The 25000-nt window shown below is 35.4% G+C and overlaps 1 protein-coding gene across 5 annotated transcripts in view; it reads right to left on the reverse strand.

Moving 5' to 3' along the window:
- The window catches only part of LOC136830751 (high-affinity choline transporter 1-like), a 209647-nt gene that overhangs the window by 180304 nt on the left and 4343 nt on the right, over positions 1-25000 (reverse strand). The gene's annotated exons all lie outside the window — the stretch shown is intronic.

The following is a 25000-nucleotide window of genomic DNA, read 5'->3' on the forward strand; positions in this document are numbered from 1 at the left end:
ATTCAAGTCCTTGTGTTAGATTGACCCCAAAATGTCGAGGAAAAAAAACCTGCTTTTCATATGGTTTTTAACAAACGTACCAGTTCTTCATTGTAGGGGTGGGTAGAGCTCCCGGCTAGCACGCTGTTGGCCCAACGTTCGATTCTCCGACCGGCAAATGAAGAATTAGAGGAATTTATTTCTGGTAATAGAAATTCATTTCTCGTCATAATGTGGTTCGGATTCTACAAAAAGCTGTAGGTCCCGTTGCTAGGTAACCAGTTGGTTCTTAGCCACGTAAAATAAATCTAATCCTTCGGGCCAGCCCTAGGAGAGCTGTTAACCAGCTCAGTGGTCTGGTTAAACTAAGATATACTTAACAAACGTGCCAGGTTTATCGAGGGTAAAAGTGTCATTAAGAATTACATTACGACGCTGAATAAACTTCTGCAATACATTATTAAATCAGTAATGGAAAGAAGGGCTGGTAAAACGTAGGCGGTATGTTGATGCTTGAAAATCAAACGAAGCTCTCATGTTTGTAATGGCATACACTTGGAAAAAATGCTCTGCATAACATTCCTGTAATTCGTGAGCCTGCTTGTTTCATGTTATGATGAGAGAACTAACATCATTCGTTGCGGAAATGTCTGCGAATCTGAAACATGCTAATGATGTACAGTGCAGTTAATGGACAGTTCCTGCATAACATGTGGGGGGAAAACATTAAATTACCTGCTTATATCTGTTATGTCTGGGCGGCTTGCAACGTGTCTGTTTATGTTTGCACACTAATATATGTATATGTATATGTGTATGTACATGTATATGTATGTATATATATATATATATATATATATATATATATATATAATATATATATATATATATATATATATATATATATATATATACATATACATACATATACATATATATTAACACCAGGGCTTGAATAAAGATCATCTTTACTAATTACGCCTAGTTTCGGAGATTTACATCCTCCGTCATCGGACAATCAATAATGGAATATATGTTACATTTAAAATCAATGAAGTTATAAAGTAACAAAAAAAAATTCATACTACAAGATATAATAACCTAATCACGCAGCAAAATCCTGACATATAGAGATACAAATAGAAAATGTTTGTTGTCAAAAAGAACAGAAATTAAAAGTCTAAAAACACAGTAATTCAACAGACCTGTTTTTAGACTTTTAATTTTTATTCTCTTTGACAACAAACATTTTCTATTTGTATCTCTATATTTTAAGATTTGGCTGCGTGTTTTGGTTATTATCTCTTGTAGTTTGTAATTTTTTTTCTTTATAATTTTTCTATTTTAAATGTAACATATATTCAATTACAGATTGCCCGATGACGGCGAAATGTAAATCTCCAAAACTAGTTGCAACTAATAATGATGATCTTCATTCAGGCCCTGGTTTTAATATTTACTGTTAGTCTCCGATTTCACGGAACTTTTCCATTTATATATATATATATATATATATATATATATATATATATATATATATATATATATATATATATATATATATATATATATATATATATATATATATATCTATATATATATACATATATATATATATATATATATATATATATATATATATATATATATATATATATATATATATATATATATATATATATATATATATATATATATATATATATATATATATATATATATATATATATATATAGATTCTGCTGGTCACTTTTTACCAGGTGCATATGGAGTTTCAGTGGCCAAAATGCCCTCTTGACTTTTCGAATTCTTTACACTTTTTGTCACTACAAAGCCTTAGATCTATATGCAGGAACTATGAGATAATTGTGAAGTCCGGTAGCAGGATTCGAACCCGCATCCAGAGTATCAGAACAAAACAATGTTCACTCCCACATTCATACACTTGCAGAATCGTGGATGTTTAGAAAACCCACACAAGAGCAGCCTCATCATACTCCTACACAGAATACCCATCAGCAGTGTGTCGAATCCATGTATACCTGTTGCATCATTCACTTCTTTCTTGTATGCTGCCTCGTGCTTCCGTCATCTTATACATTTTTCTTCACTAATCAGTTCTTTTGACATTTCTTTTGCTGCCTCAGTCAAAATCATTCTATTTACCTTCCCTGGTATGCTAAGTAACGTTATTTTGCGTCTGTCACCTGTACCAGTTTACAGTAAAACTGTTATTTGTTTCACTCATTCCGCTTCCGAAACGTACGTTCATCCAGACAAAAGATTATATATATATATATATATATATATATATATATATATATATATATATATATATATATATATATATATATATATATATATATATATATATATATATATATATATATATATATATATATATATTATATATAAACATATATATATATATAAATAAACATGCTTATATATATAAATATATATATATATATATATATATATATATATATATATATATATATATATATATGTGTATATATATATGTAATTATGTGTATATCTATAAGCACATATACTCGTATATATGCATGTATCTGTGTCTATCTCCAAATGCAAAGATATTTATTTCCGCAGCTGTGGTCCTCCCGAGGTTTCCATGCATATTTCATATTTTCCAATTTGGCCTATTTATTTTCGTATTTTCTCTCTTCGTGCATTGTTTACATTTCCGTAGTTTTCTGTTGTTTCGAGTTGCGCAGCTTTTGCTCCTCGTGAAAAGACCATGTTGCATTTCGGAACTTCCGGGTTTCCTTTGGAGTTTGCATTGAAAGGAGTGAACGAAAACGACCTTTGATCGCGGTTTTACCCACAACAAAACAATAGTGCATATCCATGCGTAATGAAAGGTAGAATCTGCAAACTCTTACAGTATTTCGCACTGATAGACGTGGAGAGAGAGAGAGAGAGAGAGAGAGAGAGAGAGAGAGAGAGAGAGAGAGAGACTTTGATCCAATGTCCGTTCATGTGGCCGCAAAGTGGATTTTATTTGAATAGAAAATGCGTATAAATTTTCAAAGAAATTTCAGATGCGTCGAGTATTTAATCAGTAGTTACTCTCTCTCTCTCTCTCTCTCTCTCTGGAAAGCTTGTAATTTATCGTTTTCGTCTAATGGTACACAGCATACTGTTTCAAAGATGATTTATCATATGCTTAGTTTTACACGCATGTATAGACGATGAAATGTTGAAGCTAAATCTCTCTCTCTCTCTCTCTCTCTCTCTCTCTCTCTCTCTCTCTCTCTCTCTCTCTCTCTCTCAGTGTGTGTGTATGTGTGTGAAAAGATTGTGATTTATCGTTTTCGTCAACATATTTCTGGTGGTACCGTACAACATATTGTTTCATGGAGTAATTATTATATGCTTAGTTTTGCATGCATGTGTGGACGATGAAATGTTTAAGCCCAACATTCTCTCTCTCTCTCTCTCTCTCTCTCTCTCTCTCTCTCTCTCTCTCTCTCTCTCTCTCTCTCAGTGTCTCCTGGCTGTAGCACCCAAAAACGCAAATTGAATGAATGGAAACAACGCCGGATAGACGAGCAGCCTTTTAAAAGGATTTTTGTAAAGTCGGAATCTTTGTGACGACCCTTCACCGAATTTGCATGATATTGGGAGAGGGAAAAAAAGAGGGGAAAAAGTCCACACTTCCACAGTCGCTTGACTCATTCCTGACGATTGCGCGAACCTGTTCAGCGGATTCTGTTCGCCGAATTTACTGGATGGTCCCTTTTCGAACAGGTTAGAGCTGTTTAGGTTTGAATTAAATCGTGATTCATTTCGTTATCGTGAGCTGATGAGAGAAGCAGTTCATAAATTATATAGTTTCCAAGGTTTGGGTTCAGTTGGATTTCGAAGCTAGCATGAAGAATCTGAGTCTTGAAATGATATTGCATTTATATTAGTTGTTATTTTCAATGTTTTTTTTTCATTTTATTGAGGTAGTGACTGCGTAAGCATCGTTTTTTTTTCTGTACAGCTATTAAGCAGATGCCCCGTTACGGAAAGACCAATTTTATGTTGATGATAATTTTAATGTCCCGGAATTCCTCCTGCCTCACCCGCCATTTCTCACTTATCACACCGGCCATGATTTTATTGTTTTATTTTATCAGAATTTGCAGTCTAAATATACGGCCCAGTATCAAGTACAGCTTGAAAAAGCTCAGATCCAGTTCGAAATGAAGGCTTCTGAATCTGCAGTGGAGTGCTTTCTCCCTTCATGCGTAGAAGCTGAGGGTTGATTTCTGTCTCACTGAAACTGGGAAATTATGCTGAGTGCAATAGTCGCAAGCAGTGACTCACTATCTAAGAAATGGAAAGTCAACGAGACATATTTTTAGACGATCATTTACCAGTGGTCCCAGTTAGAGCCAACGGTATTAATGCGTCGTCTGAGAAGTATTTCTTCCAATACGGGAACCCTCCCCACCCTCCTTAGTTTATGCTCACAGTTCGAATCTGTGCATATATGTACTACTTGTAAAGAGAGAGAGAGAGAGAGAGAGAGAGAGAGAGAGAGAGAGAGAGAGAAGTGTTTAAATACAAGTCATGTAGCCTCAATGTGTATTTTGTGTTAAGAGAAAATGCATGATTTTTCAAAGAAATTTCAAATGCATCGAATATTTCATCAAACACACTTCTCTCTCTCTCTCTCTCTCTCTCTCTCTCTCTCTCTCTCTCTCTGAAAAAGATTGTGATTTATCGTTTTCGTCAACATATTTGTAATGATACCGTACAGCATATTGTTTCGTACAGTAATTATTATATGCTAAGTTTTGCATGCATGTGTAGACGATAAAGATATGCCCAAGCCTCTACTCTCTCTCTCTCTCTCTCTCTCTCTCTCTCTCTCTCTCTCTCTCTCTCTCTCTCTCTCTCTCTCTCAGTGTCTCCTGGCTGTAGCACCCAAAAACGCAAATTGAATGAATGGAAACAACGCCGGATAGACGAGCAGCCTTTTAAAAGGATTTTTGTAAAGTCGGAATCTTTGTGACGACCCTTCACCGAATTTGCATGATATTGGGAGATCCACACTTCTCGCTTGACTCATTCCTGACGATTGCGCGAACCTGTTCAGCGGATTCTGTTCGCCGAATTTACTGGATGGTCCCTTTTCGGACAGGTTAGAGCAGTTTAGGTTTGAATTAAATCGTGATTCATTTCGTTGTCGTGAGCTGATGACAGAAGCAGTTGTGTAGATTGTGTCGTTTCCAAGGCTTGAAAGATATGATTCCTTTTACGGATATAGCATTTATTTTAATTTTTCCTTCTTTATTTTTTTAATTTTTCAGTTTGTCGATATGGTGACTGGCTTACTCAGCGTCGATTGTTTTTTCTCTATTGTTTTTTCTACTATTGATCAGATGCCCTTTATTAATAAGATAAATTTCATGTTGACAATGTTAATGCCTCGAATTTGGTCGTGCTTCACCACTGCCAACTTTAACTTAACAATATATACAGCCCAGCATCAAATACAGTTTCAAAATGTTCAGGTCTAGCCCGTAATGAAGGGCTCTGAGTCTGCACTAGAGCCCTGAATTCTTCCCCTGATACGTGGGAGCCGAATGTGATGAATCACCTCTCTCCTCCCTGACTGAGTAACCGTGGTAAATGCAACAGAGTTACAAGGCATGACTCAATAACTAAAAAATTTAAGATCGGAGAGACATGTTTTTGGATGATCATTTACTTGTTCCTAGTTTGAGGCAGCAGAATTAATGAGTCGTTCAATCTAAGTAGCATTTCTTCCAGTGCTAGAATCTCCCCTCCTAGCTTATGCATACAGTATGAGTGTATGCATATGTTCATTTTCGCTTAAAATTTTAACACACTATGGAAAACACACATATATATAAGCACTATATATACATGTATATGTATGTATGTATGTATATATATATATATATATATATATATATATATATATATATATATACATATACATATACATAATTTATATATATACATTAGATATCATGGTTTCTGGTGTAGGATTTCTTTTATTTTCAGCTAGGGAAAGTAGTAAGTTCTCTTTACTTTAAAATGCTTCAGTTTTTATTCTAGAATTAGCTGCAATTTGATGACCATTCAAACTTGCCACCTAACAAATTGGGAATTATCATTGACTCTAAAGGCACTTCAAAAGTATTGTTTAAAAAAACAAGTTCTGTCCTGCTGATAAAATTTCCATTCGTCATATTCCTTGAAGCCTGGTTAAATGGTGACACATGAATGGTTCTAAGTTAAGTATACCTTAGTTTTACCAGACCACTGAGCTGATTAACAGCTCTCCTAGGGCTGGCCCGAAGGATTAGACTTATTTTACGTTGCTAAGAACCAGTTGGTTATCTAGCAACGGGACTTACAGGTTATTGTGGAATCCGAACAACATTATAGCGAGAAATGAATTTCTATCACCAGAAATAAATTCCTCTAATTCTTCATTAGCCGGCCGGAGACTCGAACTCGGACCTAGCGAGTGCTAGGCGATGTTCAGGAAAGTGTTCGTGGAGGAAGATGCCGATAAAGTAGCCAAAGTTTTAATTACTAAAACTAGTTCATAACAACTGTTTTCATTTGCCGCTGTCATGGAGCAATGGAAAAAATTAAGAGATTAAAGCCACTTTTCGAGTGTGGTGTACTTCATTTCACGAGCTCCACATTGAAATAGTTTTATGTAGTTGTTGAATAGGTCACGACTCGTTCGACCCATATGGCCCAGCCTCAGAAGCAGATTGCAGGACAACAATTACAGTTCAACATGTTTTACGTGATGGTCATAGTTTCTGTCTAATACAACGAAGATCAAGTCTTTAAAACAAATCCTTTGAAGAACCTCATTGGAATCTTCAACATTTCTTGTTTATCCAGTCTATACATTTATGTCGAATAAGATCTCGTGTATTTGTTGAGAACAAACCTTTTTGCCAGCCCTGTGAGTTAAAGTTGTTTATTTAATGGTCTGGTAAAAGTACGGGCCATTTAAACGTTAGCTTCCCAACTTCCTTACCGGAGGTAATAAAGAAAATAAATATTAGTACCTTAAATCACTCTTAAAAGACGTATGGCGAATGCTAGGCAAATCTGTTATGATGGAAGTACTAAACTAAATTATTAATGAGAGCGCCGACTAAAGTCGAAGAACAGAGACTATAGTCTCCTGGGTTATGAGAGAGAGAGAGAGAGAGAGAGAGAGAGAGAGAGAGAGAGAGAGAGAGAGAGACTAAATATCCAAACAAGGGTAGAGGATGACGAGTCTTCCGAGAAACATCTGAGCATTTAGACAGGGATCAAGGAATGTGTTGACTCGGATGCGATGAGCGCGGGTCGCTTAGCATCAGAGAGGTCGAGTTTACCGATTTTGATGAGAGGTTACGTCACAGACAATATTCTCGTCGTGTTTGCGTTTCGATCGTGTCAATATTTAGCGGCGATGCGACTGTGTACTCTTAATTTGCAGTTGTAACGTAAACTGCTGATGGACTGACTTATTACGTCCACCTGCAGTTTTATTATTCGTTGCAGAAGACAGGCATAAGAAGCTTTTATATCTTGCAAATTTCAGAAGAATTGGAGGTTAACCAAATCGACCTCAATTCACATCCAGTTTTTATATTATTAAAAATAGAAAATGATTCAGTTCCATGATTGTATTTGGCCAACCACCAACTCTCTCTCTCTCTCTCTCTCTCTCTCTCTCTCTCTCTCTCTCTCTCTCTCTCTGTGGGATTAAAGGTCTAAAGTTGATACCGATTTGACGTCCAGATTTGGAATGCAATTGGATCACGTTACGATTTAAGTGAGATGCTCTGGATGACGACGATGTCAGAGGGGGCGTTTGACTCCGAAAACCTGCTGAATAAGAAGTAGGCCAGACGCCATGTGGAATTTCCCTTCGTGTATTACCAATACAACTCGTGGAAGCAAGTAAACTGTAATCTCTCTCTCTCTCTCTCTCTCTCTCTCTCTCTATATATATATATATATATATATATATATATATATATATATATATATATATATATATATATATATATATATATGTGTGTGTGTGTGTGTGTGTGTGTGTGTGTGTGTGTGTGTGTATGAGTGACACATCATCAATGAATAATGTATAGCTCTCTCTCTCTCTCTCTCTCTCTCTCTCTCTCTCACACTCTATATATATATATATATATATATATATATATATATATATGCAGGAAATAATGAGTAATGAGTAAGTTTACTCTCACACACACACACACATATATATATATATATATATATATATATATATATATATATATATATATATATATATATATATATATATATATATATATATATATATATATATATATATGTATATGTGTGTGTATGCATGTGTGTGGGCGTGCGTATACATTTCCGCAGGCTTCTATATACTCTTCATAATTAGAGTACATAAAGACGATGATGGAGCAGACCCACTTCCTTTCACATGAGCAAAGAAGAATATGACATGGGTGTACTTCTTCAAAGGCTGACATTAGAATAATGTTTGTAAGAGATTCTTAGACCAGGGAAAAAACTACCCGACTAAATTATGTATACATCTGATGCTCCTGGAATTTATATTAATCTAGGGAGGTGAGATGGAAGTGGAGACAATATTACTCCCTTTTGTATATCTTTCATAACTATGATCAAGAAAAACAATGGTACTGGCTGTAATGACGTTAGTATTAGCAACGGTAAATATTGATACTCTTGAAGATTTCAGGGTTGGAGAGAGAGAGAGAGAGAGAGAGAGAGAGAGAGAGAGAGAGAGAGAGGCGGGGGTGGGTTGGTCTCTCGCCACCGCTCTCTGGTCCCTGACACATACGATATCGGGGACGTCGATATCTGCAACCAACTTAACATCGGGAAATCCTCAACCATTCTAAAATAAGCATTCTGTCTACATTGAATTTGAATTGGAAGCATAGTCTCTCTCTCTCTCTCTCTCTCTCTCTCTCTTCTCTCGTTTAGTTAAATATATCTATTTGTCTGTATATAGGGGCCAATATCAAGTATGGTAATCGGAAAATCCAGATGCTGACAAATGACAATCGCCAATTATGAAAACATAAGCTCATTTCTCAGCGCATTCTTTTTCATGTTAGTGACCGGCCATAGCCTGTTCTGTAAAATTGAATGCTTATACTGAAAAATAACAGTGGGAGAAATAAAAGTTTTGTTAAGTATTGTAAGACAAAAAAATGATTGCAATAGGCCATACTGGCACCGCCACAATGCCTTTAGCACTCTCCAATAGATTGATTATGGTTTGATTGAATTTATCTCTTTGAGGAGAAGAACGGGACGGCAACTTACAACATCATGCCATCCAATCCTAATCAACGCACTTTAAAAGAAAGTAATGATTTGATCCCAAACGAGCATGATCGACAGACTTGAATCTGGAAGAGGGTCACTATTCATTTCAGGATTATCAATATTTGTTATCGAGATAACAAAGCAAAAAGTAATGAGCGACTATCCTCTCGAAACGAAGCAAGTTTCAAGATTCAGGAAACATTCACCAAGACAAAGAGGATTTTGTTTTTGGAAGTGAAATATGTAAACGTTTGATAAATCCTGTTGACCCTTGTGTTTGTGACTCCACAAGAATATCGCTGAGAGTAGGAAGCATATACAAGTAAAAAAACAAGTAAAAAATGCGCCGGAGAAGCTTCGGCGCAATCGAGTTTTCTATACAGCGTATAATCAAGGCCACCGAAAATAGGTCTCCTTTCGGTGGTCTCGTAATGCTGTATGAGCCGCGGCCCATGAAACTTTAACCACTGCTCGACATTGCCAGGCGCACGATTATGTCTAACTTTAACCTTAAATAAAATAAAAACTACTGAGGCTAGAGGGCTGCAATTTGGTTTGTGCGATAATTATAGAAAGGATGATCAACATTCCAAGTTGCAGCCCTCTAGCCTCAGTAATTCTTTAAGGGATGAGGGCGGACAGAAAAAGTGCGGAAAGAAAAAAGTGCGGACGGACAGATAAAGCCGGCACAATAGTTTTCGTTTCAGAAAACTAACTGGGGTTAGAGAGATTGGAGGAAGCTTATATCCCATAATGTCAATTCAGCAACCAAATATGTGAAAATACAGGGAAGTTAAGACTGACAGAAAAACTGCACTGGCATTCTTAAAAGCTGGAGGCGCTTACGGACAGGCGAACAAACATTGTATTGGAACTCCGTCGTGTGTGGAGGGGACCTTGTAACATAATTGCATAATACGCAGAAATAGTTCTGTGTGTAATGAGTATTATTATTATTATATAATAATAATAATATTATTATTATTATTATTATTATAACACTTTCCTTATGTTTTCTGCTTAAACACTTCTTGGATGCAAAAGTATTTTTTTATTTACTAGAATACTAATTTTTTGCCTTTTACAGACAAATAACTTGAAATGATGATGAAAATGAAGATGCGATGAGATGAAATACTCTGAAAATAGAGAAAAAATTAATTGAAATAAACGAAATCGGAATTATAAAGAAAATGGACGTTAAAAGAGCGAGTGTAGAAACACTCAACCTGCCACCGAGGATATTAATTCCACGTACGGTAATTATCTCGGTATTAAACATCTACGCGTAATTATTACAGGACTAATTTTCTTGTTACAAATAACATATACAGACATAGGGTGCCACAGTGTAATTCATTGTTAATATGACTTGTGTCTGATGCTTTTTTTTTTTATCTATTCAAATGACAATAAACTATTTTTATATCCGGCCATATTTAACAATTTAAGGGATCCGTCAGTTCCCAGTTTTCTTATGAGCAATTTCCAGCCACTGATTCAGATGACAAAACTATTTTTTTTTTTTTATCCACGATACCCTCAGGCCTTCGTGGAAATCCAGTTTGTTGAATTTTCTTTTTCAGTAACTGATTGCAGAAAAACTCTTGACTGGCTGGTTTCATTCACATTTAAGTGGATTCAACTGGATATTAGTGGTTTTCAGGATAACCGTTCTTCGGTCTGTGACGCATTTTCCCAAACTTTACTTAAAGGTTTTGAGAAACAGGCTTCATAATTTGGTCGAGAAATCCTGTTGTAAAGAACTGAATCAGTTTTGTTATAAGATTAAATGGTTATTATAAAAAAAATTCTTTGGCTAGAGATGACTTGACAGTGAATCTACTTTCATTTGTGAGAACGAAGATTATATAGTTCGGTGTACAGTACTTTCATTTGCCCCGTCGCAATATCTAGAAGAAGGGTTCGGTTTGTAGTTTTCTGTGAAAGAAAACTATTGTGCCGGCTTTTCTGTCCGCACTTTTTCTCTCCGCCCTCAGATGTTAAAAACTACTGAGGCTAGAGGGCTGCAAATTGGTATGTTGATCATCCACCCTCCAAACATACCAAATTGCAGCCCTCTAGCCTCAGTAGCTTTTATTTTATTTAAGGTTAAAGTTAGCCATGATCGTGCGTCTGGCAACGATAAAGGACAGGCAACCACCGGACAGTGGTTAAAGTTTCATGGGCCGCAGCTCATATAGCATTATACCCGGACCGCCGAAAGATAGATCTATTTTCGGTGGCCTTGATTATACGCTGTACAGAAAACTCGACTGCGCCGAAGATACTTCGGCGCATTTTTTACTTGTTTCTTATATTATTATATTTTTTACTATTTCTTGACTCTATGGAGATGGGTGCCCATGAAACTTGGCCGAAATGTATTCGCTTTGCGATTAATTAAGTTGGCTATGGGGGACATGGGGTCATTATATCATCTCTCTGGCATATTATGGTTATTTATATATTCCTAAATTTTTGGCTTCCTATATTTTTGGCTTTCTTCTATATCTCTGTGCTCCTTAAACTTTCACTTCTCTGGCTTTCGGGCCTCAATCATACTGACGATGACTTCGTGCAAGGTTCAGAAACAGATATTTTTCGGGGAACCTGCATGAGAATACAAACTAATGGTAGAGTTGTTAATTAGTGTGAAAACTAATGTCAGAGAAATCGGCCTTACTTACGTATGGGGCAAAGAGCATGATGTTCTGTGATGCTTAATAAATAACTTCTGATAAATGGTTGTGCTTGCTCGAAATTGGTTCCAAAAATGGAAAGTACACTATACATTCGAGTAACATACTTTTTATAGCACTCTTTCAAGTAAATATACACGCGTATTAAATATTAATTTTCATGTGTATATGCGAAAGATTTCAGATTTACGCAGGAATGTGACCATGTATTACTTATACAACAAACTTAGTAAAACACAGGAACGCATTTTGACCTTCAAGAGGATAATTGTGGCATTCTTATGAAACGTCAACATCTTGTCCATTTATTTCTTAATAGCGGCATGATGATAAATTCTGGTTTCAAACGTATATTTGTTTGTATCTTGGTTCATGCATATTGTTATTAATTGTATGATTTTTTGCTTTATATTATCTTTTTTCCGCATAAGGGGTTCCTATTCTGTGAAGGCTTGCTTTGCAAATTATTAGTTTTTTCTTGTTATTCTTTATGAATTGTCGCTCAGTTTGGATAATAATAATAATAATAATAATAATAATAAGGTAAAGATGTGCTCTCTTTCAACTTAGCATCATCTTGATGAAACATCCTTCTTGAATGGATAGCCTACAGGATAACTAATTGCAATACATGAATGCAATCCATTGAGAGAAAACTTGCCCATGGGCGGAACACAAGGCTTTCAGTGAAATTCTTATGAATCCATTCCCTATTGGCAACTACCTCACAAAAAAACAGTTTTGGCCTACTTCCTGCTGGTAGACGCCACCTCACTGAATCACCGATGAGGTTTACTTTTAAAAGTGCCGTGATGTAATTTCTTCTGGTCTTGAATATCATTCTCTTGACTGTTTAATCACTCATCATTTTTTGTCAAATGCTACAAAACTCCTTCATATTTGGATCTGTCAAGGTTTGTCCGTATTCCGGTCGGGTATGAACTGCATATGATATTGTTGCTTCAGTGTTGTAAACAGACGGTTTCTGAGAATAATAATAATAAAAAAATAATAAAGAAGCAAAAGCAGAAAATTACACTTGAAGGTTTTCTAAGTAAACAGTAACTTTTTCGCAATATTATTTTGGTAACAACTGTCATTATCGTCTTGTTATATTTTATAAAACTGAATGAAAGATATAAGCTAGATTCCGAGTTAATGGATGAGGCGATCTTAATCTCCAACACAAAATCTATTTCCACGTAATCCAAATCAGTGACCAAACTGAAGCGAGCATTGTAATTGTGACTCGCTTTGTCGGCTTCAAGCTTCATTGGATATTCCGGGGAATTATTTCCTCTCCGGATTGGCGATTCATATGCATAGCCACGTCATGTTTAACTGTATTTGTGTGTTTGGCTTTGAATTATTCAGGACATTTAACAGAACCTTTAAATACAGTCGAAGGTAAAGGCAGGCTGCTGCCCTGACTTCTTAGTAAGTTTGTGTTGTGTCCCTTCTATTAACTTCATGGATTCGTAGCCATGCGAGCTTGAATTTAAACTTATTTTCGGTTAAAGTTGCGTGGGAAGGATATTAGATTTATATTTTTCATTTCTCCATGTAGCCGTGGGAGCTTGAATTTAAACTTATTTTCGGTTAAAGTTGCGTGGGAAGGATATTAGATTTATATTTTTCCTTTCTCCCAGTAGCCGTGGGAGCTTGAATTTAAACTTATTTTCGGTTAAAGTTGCGTGGGAAGGATATTAGATTTATATTATGCCTTTCTCCCAGTAGCCGTGGGAGCTTGAATTTAAACTTATTTTCGGTTAAAGTTGCGTGGGAAGGATATTAGATTTATATTTTTCCTTTCTCCAGTAGCCGTGGGAGCTTGAATTTAAACTTATATTTATAAAAGTTGCGTTGGAGGAATATTATATTTCTATTTGCCTTTTCTCTCAGTTCAAAATATTTTTAAGACGAGCATTAAAATCTTCAACAAGACGAAGCGGTCTTTAGATAACTCGTCCGAACAAAGATGGAAGGAAAATAAGCGAAAGATTTATAAAGATATTAATCATACGGAAAGGAAGAAATTGTAGAAAAGAGAGCAGAGAGCAAAAGGGCTTCAGTTCTTATTGCCAGAGGATGTGAAAGATTATTCTATACTCCAGTGAATAGCGTCTACCCATACCATGGTCAATATTACAGTTAATCCTATTCAGCGCCATGTTGCCCAACCGGTATTACACTCTTCCAATAATATGTGTGTGTGTGTTTGCGTGTGTGTTTGTATTTGTATATATATATATATATATATATATATATATATATATATATATATATATATATATATACATATATATATATATATATAAATATATATATATATATATATATATATATATATATATATATATGAATAACATATATATATATATATATATATATATATATATATATATATATGTATATATATTATATATATATATGCAGTGTATATATATACATACATATACACGCTACGCATATATGTATATGGTCGAACTAATAAACACATGAGCACGTGTTTCTCCCTCACATCAGGACCGAACCCAGGTTTCTCAAGAAAAGACCAGGGCGCTATCAACTGTGTTGGTCAGTTGGTAGCGCCCTGGCCTTTCATTTTAGAGACCTGGGTTCGATCCCGATGTGAGTCAGAAATTTATATGTTTATGTATACACACGTGTGTATATATACCGTATATATATCAATTTTTGTCAGGAAAAAAAATATATAAATTGTTCTGTAATTAAATGGTTTTCATAAAATATATATTATGTAGTTTTATAGGACAAAGAAACATGTCCACAGTCCATCAATAAAAATAGACAATTCAATAAAATGTATTAGAACATCACCCTTCTTACGTCGTCAATCAAAGGTTTATAGGATAACCGGAACTCTATTTTCCATTGGAATTTTCCTGGAAATATTCACTGAACTTTAAGGATTCAAAGATATTAATCTTGCGGAAGGTAAAGGTGAATTCCGGGAAAGGTAGAAAGTTCTCTTAGGCAAAATAGGCAGAAGGGGAATCCATTTTCGGTAGGAATAACAGGCGTATTGAGATGTTATGAGAACGAAGTTGTAAGGGGTTGTGGTCGGGGAGTGAAAGATCATTGAGGAGTGATAAGCAGGTGTTGCGGGTTTTAATGAATTATGTATATTTGAAAAGCGTATATCTTTAATTATATACAAACCTGTTTAAGAGTCAGACTATGTAGTTTTGAGGTGGAAATGTTGTCAAGTATGTTGTGTATGTTGGTTATTTCTGTGTTCGTAATTTTACCCTTCTCTGACCTAAAACGTGAATCAACAGTACAAGGAAATCAGGACGTATCAACATCATAATTCCTTGGGTCCATCAGACGACTTCTCGGACAAGAAGCGAATTATTATCGTGCCATTTTGACATTTTAGAGCGATGTTGTACCCTCTTCTCAAAGTCTTTAGTGGTTATTTAATTTTTCTTGCTAAAGTTTTTACAGCTAGTTATGAAGGTATACACACACACACACGTACTGTACACCCGATCACATCACGGCGTTTTGTCTTGCAAAAAATAAGCTTAAGTTCACCAGCTTCCGCACGTGGTTATTTATTGGAAGCAATAAAAGGAGAAATTGAATCCTGGGATTTATGATGATTTACCTGCTAAAAAGAAGGCTGTTTCGAATTACTTATCTTTACATGTTGGGAAGTATTGATTATTATTATTATTGTTATTATTATTATTATTATTATTATTATTATTATTATTATTATTATTATTATTATTATTATTATTATTATCAATCGTGAATTTTTAGGTATACCGGGTAAAATATTTAACAAAAAAAGCAGAGAATAAATATCCATATAAAAAAGACTTACATTTTGACCCTTGTTCAATGATGGTAGCGCGTTCACACACTGTATGTATGTATGTATATGTTTTTATAATATTGTGCATACATATATATGCATACATACACACAAAAATACACACACACACACACACACACACACACATATATATATATATATATATATATATATATATATATATATATATATATATATATATATATATATATATATATACATATAGTTTATATATATATATACACACATATATATATATATATATATATATATATATATATATATAGAGGCAATAGCAGTTAAAGTATATCTTAACTAGCTTTCACCATAGGCAACTGGCGTCCAAGTACATATTCCAGCGATTAGGCCATCATAAGCCCACCTGGATCCCAAGGATTGTTACTCAATTACTCGGCCTCCCTGGTAAACAAAACCTTGACGAAGACCAAACCACGAAGCGTGTCGGCACGGGGAAGTTTGTCGGTGCGGGTGGTTGATATGTAGACGATACCTGCATATGCGGCCCAGAGAATAGCTCGGAGCAGGACAGGAAATTACTGAAAATGATGGGTTACTGAAGGGTTACATGGCGAGAGTTACGTAATGCCCATATGGGGACAATGCAAGATACAGGTACGGATATTCAGAGGCCTTTGTATGGAAACAAAATATTTTCGTGTGTTTTTGCGAGGTAGATCTTTGGTCTCCAGCCTTCCAGAACGTGAGTACGGCGCGGAATGGGCTTCCTGGACCTAGTGCCTGGTCCTCGTCCATAAATCCCATCCATTGCCTGAATGATTTCCAGACAATGACTGGATGCATGCAGGTCCGGAAAGCAGGCCTTTCGTCTGTCACCGGGTGTTGCGCAGTTTCCTAAAGAAGGCTGTTTTTTTTATCATGTCTTAGAGAGCTCTTCGTTGGGTGAGTCGGTATAGCTGTGGACTAGAACTCGCTAGGCCCGAGTTCGAGTCTCCGGCCGGCTGATGAAGAGTTAGAGGAATTTATTTCTGGTGATAGAAATTCACTTCTCGCTATAATAGGGTCGGATTCCACAATAAGCTGTAGGTCCTGTTGCTAAGTAACCAGTTGGTTCTTAGCCACGTAAAATAAGTCTAATCCTTCGGACCAGCCCTAGGAGAGCTGTTAATCACTGGTAAAACTAAGGTATACTTAATTTTTCTCAAGTAGAAATTTCTGTGTGTTGATATATATATATATATAGATATATATATATATATATATATATATATATATATATATATATATATATATATATATATATATATATATATATATATATATATATATATATATATATATATATATATATATATATATATATATATATACATACACACATACGGGAGTTGGTTATTTGGCAATTGAATGATATTCCAAACATCTGTCAAATATTCACTAAAAGTATATCTTAGTTTAACCAGACCACTGAGCTGATTAACAGCTCTCCTAGGGCTGGCCCGAGGGATTAGATTTATTTTACGTGGTTAAGAACCAACTGGTTACCTAGCAACGGGACCTACAGGTTATTGTGGAATCCGAACCACATTATGACGAGAAATGAATTTCTATCACCAGAATAAATTCCTCTAATTCTTCATTGGCCGGTCGGATAGTCGAACGCTGGGCCAGCAACGTGCTAGCCGAGAGCTCTACCCACCCTTCCAATGAAGAACTTCAAATATTCAGTAAATGGTCACATATTCAGATACCTAAATATGAGATGTATATCAACGTGTGATTTAAAATAGCATGTAAAGACATAGAAATGCGCAGAATGCGATGCGAACTCGATACGTAAACCTCCACGTAAAAATGATTGCCTTTTCATGTTTTCGTTCTCAGTTTCTTGGTGTGTAGCCCTCCGGCTGTAGGCAACAGGTGATGGGGAAGATAATAGCTGATGGGAAGATAAAAGGCGGGATCACAAAAAAAAAAAAAAAAGGGGGCGGTTGGTTGAGGTTACTTAACCAGTGACATCGCCTGTTGCGACGACTGTGTTACATAAACCAGTCACTCGTCTTCATAGCTGTTATCATAATTCAGAGGCTTAATATCTTTGCACATTTTACGAAATTGTAAGTAAAATTGTTATATATATATATATATATATATATATATATATATATATATATGCAATTCAACTGTAGGTCACAAAAAGCGTTATAAGCGGTTGCAGGAAGTTCTCATTTACTCAAAGCTGACGCTTACTGTTGAACAATGGTAAAATTGTTAACTTGGATATGAAATATTATTATATATATAATATTTATGCAGTTCAACTATCGCTCATTAAAAGGATTACACGCTGTTGCAGACAGTTCTCATCTAAGCAGAGCTGGCGCTTAGTGTTGAGCAGAATTATTTATCTACTGATTTATTTATGTTTTGAGGTTAGTCTTTACGCCTATTAAGATAGTTCTGGTACTCCCTGAAAACTTGTACTCATGGTCTGACTTCAGTTGTCCCTCCTAATTTACATGTCTGTCATATACATCACTAAGTATTTTATAGTGGTTGTGGTGTTAGTGTTGCATTCCTATCTCTGTAAAACTCTGGTGTTCCTATCTACAAAAAACTCTGGTGTTTAGTATGTTTAGTATAACTGTGCTAGAGCTATGAGCTCTACCGCCTTCATTCTTTACTCTCTCAGGCAACCCACAGAATTAGTAAAGACTAAACAGTTCTTGAGTAACATGACAACCAAGTTTTTTAACAAATTCTCAGCTGGCCCTTGCTATGTTTAGTAAGTGCGCCTTGTGTTTAACAGATTTTTTACTTCTGCAAAAATGCTGTTATCTTCTAGTAGTGTTGACCTAAACTCTCTTTCGCTGCTTAAAACAGTGGTCAAATGGCAAGTGATACATGTGGGTGCGGAAGTATTGCAAAATAACAGTATTTGTATCCTTTTAGATATCCATTTTTATAAATAACCATTTGAGTGATTCATTTTAAATCATCAGGTTACTTTGTAAAAGATTAAAAAAATTGTTTTGTAACTGCATGTGCCAAATACTGTAAGTTTTGGTAAAAAAATCAAGGCACTTAAATACATGTTGCTTACTCCAAGTTTTTGATCGTTAAACTAGATTCCACATGAAGGAAGTCGATCAGCTGTTTGCTCCAACGGCTATTGATATTATAGTTTAAAGTGAGTATTGTGATCTGGATATATCTCACTATTTAAAAGTTTTTATCCTTAATCTTCTGACAGAATGTCTTTAAATGCCATCGTATTTGTTTATCTGTTTGCTAGTTTAGTTGCTGTTATTGATTCGGCATCGTAATTATAAAGTAAGTCAGGACTGACTTTCCTGATGAAAAAAAGAGTACAGGATCTAAGAATGGCACTTGCAGTCCAGAGAGAGAGAGAGAGAGAGAGAGAGAGAGAGAGAGAGAGAGAGAGAGAGAGAGAGACTGGTGGTAGGGGGACGATGCGTGCACTTTTTATCCCCTACAGCGCTGTGACGCGCCATTCCCTTCAAGAGCTATGAAGGAACAAGAGTCTTGATTCCCCGTGCAATGCCAGTAATGGCATTTCTTTTCCGTAAACTCCAGCAAGGTAACCTTGGCAAGAGAGGTTCAAGAAAGTATGATTTACACAGGAAAGAGGTTGATTTATTCGGCTTCTTCATCGCCAGGGGACAAATTTTGGGGTACCTGGGAGCTCTAATAATCCAGGTAACCTTCACCTTGGTATTAAGTTCAGCCGCTCAACCACATTTAGTGAATGGAATGTTGCATCTGTTACGAATTATAGGAACCCAACAATGCGTCGTCAGTTTCATGAAAGCGTTTTGTTCATACTTGAGGTCCTTTTGTTTTTGTCTCAACAAATAATCAAACATTGTCATTTTAAACGCGTTTCTCTTTGTTTGTTCTGCCAGTTCTATCCTGAATAATCTCCTAAGTTTAGGCTCAACCCTGTTTTCACAGAGAATGATTTAAAAGGCTCAGGTGACATGAATAGCCCAGGACACGCTACAGCACATCTCTCGACTCGAAAAAATTCGCAGTCATTGACCGCCCCAGAACGTTGCTAATAATAACCTAAAATAATTTAATTTTTGCATTCCAGTATATATCTGCACCCACTGCGCGCACTTCCTCTCCCTCACAATGTAATCCAGCGAACACAATCACAATCACAATGACCAAAAATCAATGGCCAGCCATGAAAACGGAACTTGTACAGAGACGTGCTCATGCTTCAATCAAATTGTATTGTTTTTACGGCCTAGATATCGCCACGTTGTATTATAGATTTTACGTCGTCGGACGTGAATACAAAATGATGATGAATTAATCTTCATGTAGTTGCTATATAAGTAAATAAAAAAAAAAAAATATATATATATATATATATATATATATATATATTTATATATATATATATATATATATATATATATATATAGTGAGGATTGAGAGGGGTTCTATCAACCGGTAGATTCAGCACGTTAGGTGAAGGATCATTCCATTATTCCTTTTGCTCAACGGTACTTTATTGTTGCTATAGTTTCAGGACTAAAGTCCCATTTTCAAGCTATAAAAATAAAAGTTAAAAGTTAAAATAAAAACTCGGACTAAAATTAAGTAAAAAAAAAAACTTTTTACATATATACAAATAATATAAAAAAGTACAAAGGATAGGCAGGAGTAATTACATAAGGTGCTGAAGGCACAGACCGAGTGAAAATTCGGGCAGGGTTCAGCTTGGCACTTAAACTCACGAGAGATACAGAGGTGTTGAGGAAGACTGGGTGTTTAACTGTGGAACTAGTTGTTTAATAAAGAGTGTTTCCAAGATTGCTAAATATTGTTCGTTAGGAGTTTGGCCTATAATTTTAAAATCTCCACCAATATTTCACTGACAACTGCTTTCCATCCAAACTTTTTTATAAACACCTCAGCAAATTTTTAAACAATATCTTCCATCCTAAAATTAAAATACCTACAGTACCAAAATTACGATTATATGCAAGTGTCCCATTTATTCATGACCTAAATTTCTATCGTGAATTGAAGTTGTTAGTCGAGAAATTTTTACCTGCCATTGAATTAAAGCTAATACCCTGCAACCCAATGAGTATTAGATCTCTGTTTAAACATAAGGAGAAACTCGATCCCCTAATGACCTCAGGAGTCGTATATTTATTTAATTGCCCTAGATGTAATCTTGGGAAGTACGTCGGTTCCACACGGAGGTTACTCAAAGTGAGATTGGACTCTCATCGAGGCGTTAGCTATCGAACAGGCGTCAAATTGACTAATCCTGAATTTTCATGTATACGAGAACATGCAAAGAAATGCAAATATGACATAAACTACAAAGATTTTAAAATTATAGGCCAAACTCCTAACGAACAATATTTAGCAATCTTGGAAACACTCTTTATTAAACAACTAGTTCCACAGTTAAACACCCAGTCTTCCTCAACACCTCTGTATCTCTCGTGAGTTTAAGTCGAAGCTGAACCCGGCCCGAATAGTCACTCGGTCTGTGCCTTCAGCACCTTATGGTAGTTACTCCTCCCTATCCTTTGTACTTTTTTTATATTATTTGTATATATGTATAAAGTTTTTTTTTTTTACTTAATTTTAGTCCGAGTTTTTATTATTTTAACTTTTAACTTTTATTTTTATAGCTTGAAAATGGGACTTTAGTCCTGAAACGTCTCAGCAACAATAAAGTACCTTGGCCTCCGGAATAATGGAATGATCCTTCACGTCCTAACGTGCTGATATATATATATATATATATATATATATATATATATATATATATATATATATATATATATATATATATATATATATATGTATATATATAAATATATATATATGTGTGTGTGTGTACATGTATATATACATTCATGTATATATGTATATATTTTGACTAAAAAAGTTTTCTGTTAAAACAGAAATCCTTCCAATGAAAGGATCCCATAAAACACCAAAAGGGTAGAAAGTTATAGCTATATTTCGGAGAATCAACAGGCAGGTAATGAATGAAATAAGAGTTACAGAGGAGTCAGCCGATATATATCTATATCTATATCTATATATATATATATATATATATATATATATATATATATATATATATATATATATATATATATATATACACATATATATACACACACTAACGTAGTGAATATTTTTTATATATATATATATATATATATATATATATATATATATATATATATATATATATATATATATATATATATACCAACATAGTGAATATTTCTTACTGTTGTTGACACTATTGGTCATTTCCCCTACGGTTGACTCCTTCGAGAGATAGGATAAAACTCATCATTACACCCAGCTATAAATCAGAGGGAGTTGTAGCGGGAGAAAGATTTATTCCATTTGTCGACAGGGAAGTCAAGAACACGGTGACTTAACCCAAGACCAGATCGCAAAACTGATTTCAAAGACCTTCTACGACGGGCATGGGACGGGGGTGGCGGGCGGGGGAGGTCATATGAAACTCCAAATCAAAATCAGTGATTGTGTAGCTGATTGTTGGACTCAACTGCCGTCGAGTTCATAACATTTTTTTCTTTCAAGTTTCATTATTTCAGCAGCACCAGTGGACGCAGTGCTAGCATCTTTTATGTGACCAAATACAGAATAAAAATAAAACAAGTAACAAATGCGGCGAAGTTTCTTCACCGCAATCGAGTTTTCTGTACAGCGTATAATGCTGTATGAAACTCTCAGCCACGGCCCGGTGGTGGTCTGTGCCGTTGGCACCTGTAGCGATGCCAGACGCACGATCATGGCTAACTTTAACCTTAAATAAAATAACTACGGAGGCTAAAGGGCTGCAATATGATATGTTTGATGACTGGAGGGTGGATGATCAGCATACTAATTTGCAGCCCTCTAGCCCCAGTAGTTTTTAAGATCTGAGGGCGGACAGAAAAAGTGCGGGCGGACAGACAAAAAGCCATCTCAATAGTTTTCTTTTACTGGAAACTAAAATCGCATCTTTGCCGGTGTTCACCCTTAGTCAATTAGACTGAGTAGTTATCTTATGAATTATTCCCCTTACATTCTTCGAGGTTTATTCATCCGGTTCTTGAGATTCCCTTATAGAACGAACATTCACGGCCATGTAGAGGTTACTCTTTCTACATAAATGCCGTATATAATGAAAGAAAATAGTTAACCCATTACTTAATTATGCAATGAAGCGAAAAGGGATGCTTTACGTTGGAATGAATTAAAAAGTGTTCTTATGCCTTCTGGCTGAAGGGAACCGAATTTGTCTTTAGCTAAGAGAAAGCTGCTTCACAATCAACGATGATTATAAGAGGAAGAAGGTATTAAAATAATTAAACAAAAATAACGATAACTAATCAGGGCTATTTTCCATTGCCAGATTGTAATTGCTGTTATTATTGTTATTAATATTTATCTTGGTAATGAAGTGGTAGTAACTCCAAATGAGTGTAATCTATTAGATGTGAATAAACTTTGAACAAAGCTAGTTAATACAAAGTTTGGGGAAACACCTGCAAAAAGTAAAATGACTCATAATTACAACTACAACTGCAACTAAAGAGTAAAACAAAAGTAAAAAAGGCGCCGAAGTTTTTTCTGCGCAGTCGAGTTTCCTGTACAACGCATAATGCTGTATGAAACTTTCAGCCACGACCCATGAAACTCTTAGCTGTCGGCCCATGAAACTTCCAGCCGCGTCCAGGTGATGGCCTGTGTTGTTGGTACCTATAGCGGTGCCTGACGTACGGTTATGACTAACTTTAACCTTAATTAAAATAAAACCTTCTGTGGCTAGAGGCCTGCAATTTGGCATGTTTGATGATTGGAGGGTGGATGATCAACATACCAATTTGCAGCCCTCTAGCCTCAGTAGTTTTTAAGATCTGAGGGCGGACACAAAAAGTGCCGACGGGGAAACAGATGGTCATCTCAATAGTTTTCTTTTACTGGAAACTAAAAATGTTACTACTCAACCCTTGAGTAAAGGCGCCGCTGTCAGATGAGGTGACATGTTATGTTATTGTTCTGAGAACGGCCCGCATCTGGTAAACTGCGTAACAGGAAATGCGGCAAATCTTGGCGTCGCATGACCTTGTTACCGTGACGGTCGAGGACGCCTTTGTTTACAGTATCATTATTTTTTTTTTTTTTATTATTTCAGCTCTGTCATCTCTTCAGATGCCATGGCGGATGAGGTGACTGATTATGGCATTAAATGTTTATTTTGCGGTAGTAAGCGCAGCTTTAAACGCCGGAGGATTAATTTTTAGCGCGCGTCCTCTCGTTTCAGATTTTCAGATGTTAAAATAGAAAAGGGATTCCCAGTAAAAACTTTCCGTTTCTCTTTAGTTTGATCTAATTAATCAAATCAAAAGGTAAATGGTGAGAGACAAGTCATTACCGTACATACAATTTAAAAGTATATATTTTAAAAATGCGACAATTTTTTTTTTTCGCTGAGAATTCAGAATAAAACTGACATTTTTTCTTAGATACGGGGTTACTAAACATGAAGAAATTTACAAATGCGATGCGGGGATTTAGTTTTTATATATAAGTACATAGTTTCATTTATATTTTTGTATAAGAAGTATTTTTTTAAGGTAATGTTATCGAACCGATATTTTAAATATATACGAACTATATCAAAGCAGAAGTAAAATTCTTAAAGCATTAACGAAAAACAAGAGAAAGCAACACTGAAGCAACCAGCCAATGATTAGGCTAAATGTAATATGTGAAACGCAGTTGGTAAAGTGAATATTTGACTGGAAAATCGGATGTAGCGATTTTTCACGTTGAAGGGTTTGCGAAAATTTAATCTTTTATTATGTGATTTCCGCGGTAAACTTGTTGCAAATAAAATTCCATGGTGAATTAACAGTCATATTAGCCGCAGGATTAGGCAATCCGTTGTTACAGATCCATGCACACCGTATAACAGGTAATTACGCTGGAATTAGTGGACTATGCATGTATTAGATACACACACATGCACTCGACCATTTGGTGATTTCACCACCATACTGAACGGCAAATATAGTACTGATTT

Source organism: Macrobrachium rosenbergii, chromosome 47, assembly GCF_040412425.1.
Source record: "Macrobrachium rosenbergii isolate ZJJX-2024 chromosome 47, ASM4041242v1, whole genome shotgun sequence".
NCBI classification, from domain to species: Eukaryota; Metazoa; Arthropoda; class Malacostraca; order Decapoda; family Palaemonidae; genus Macrobrachium; species Macrobrachium rosenbergii.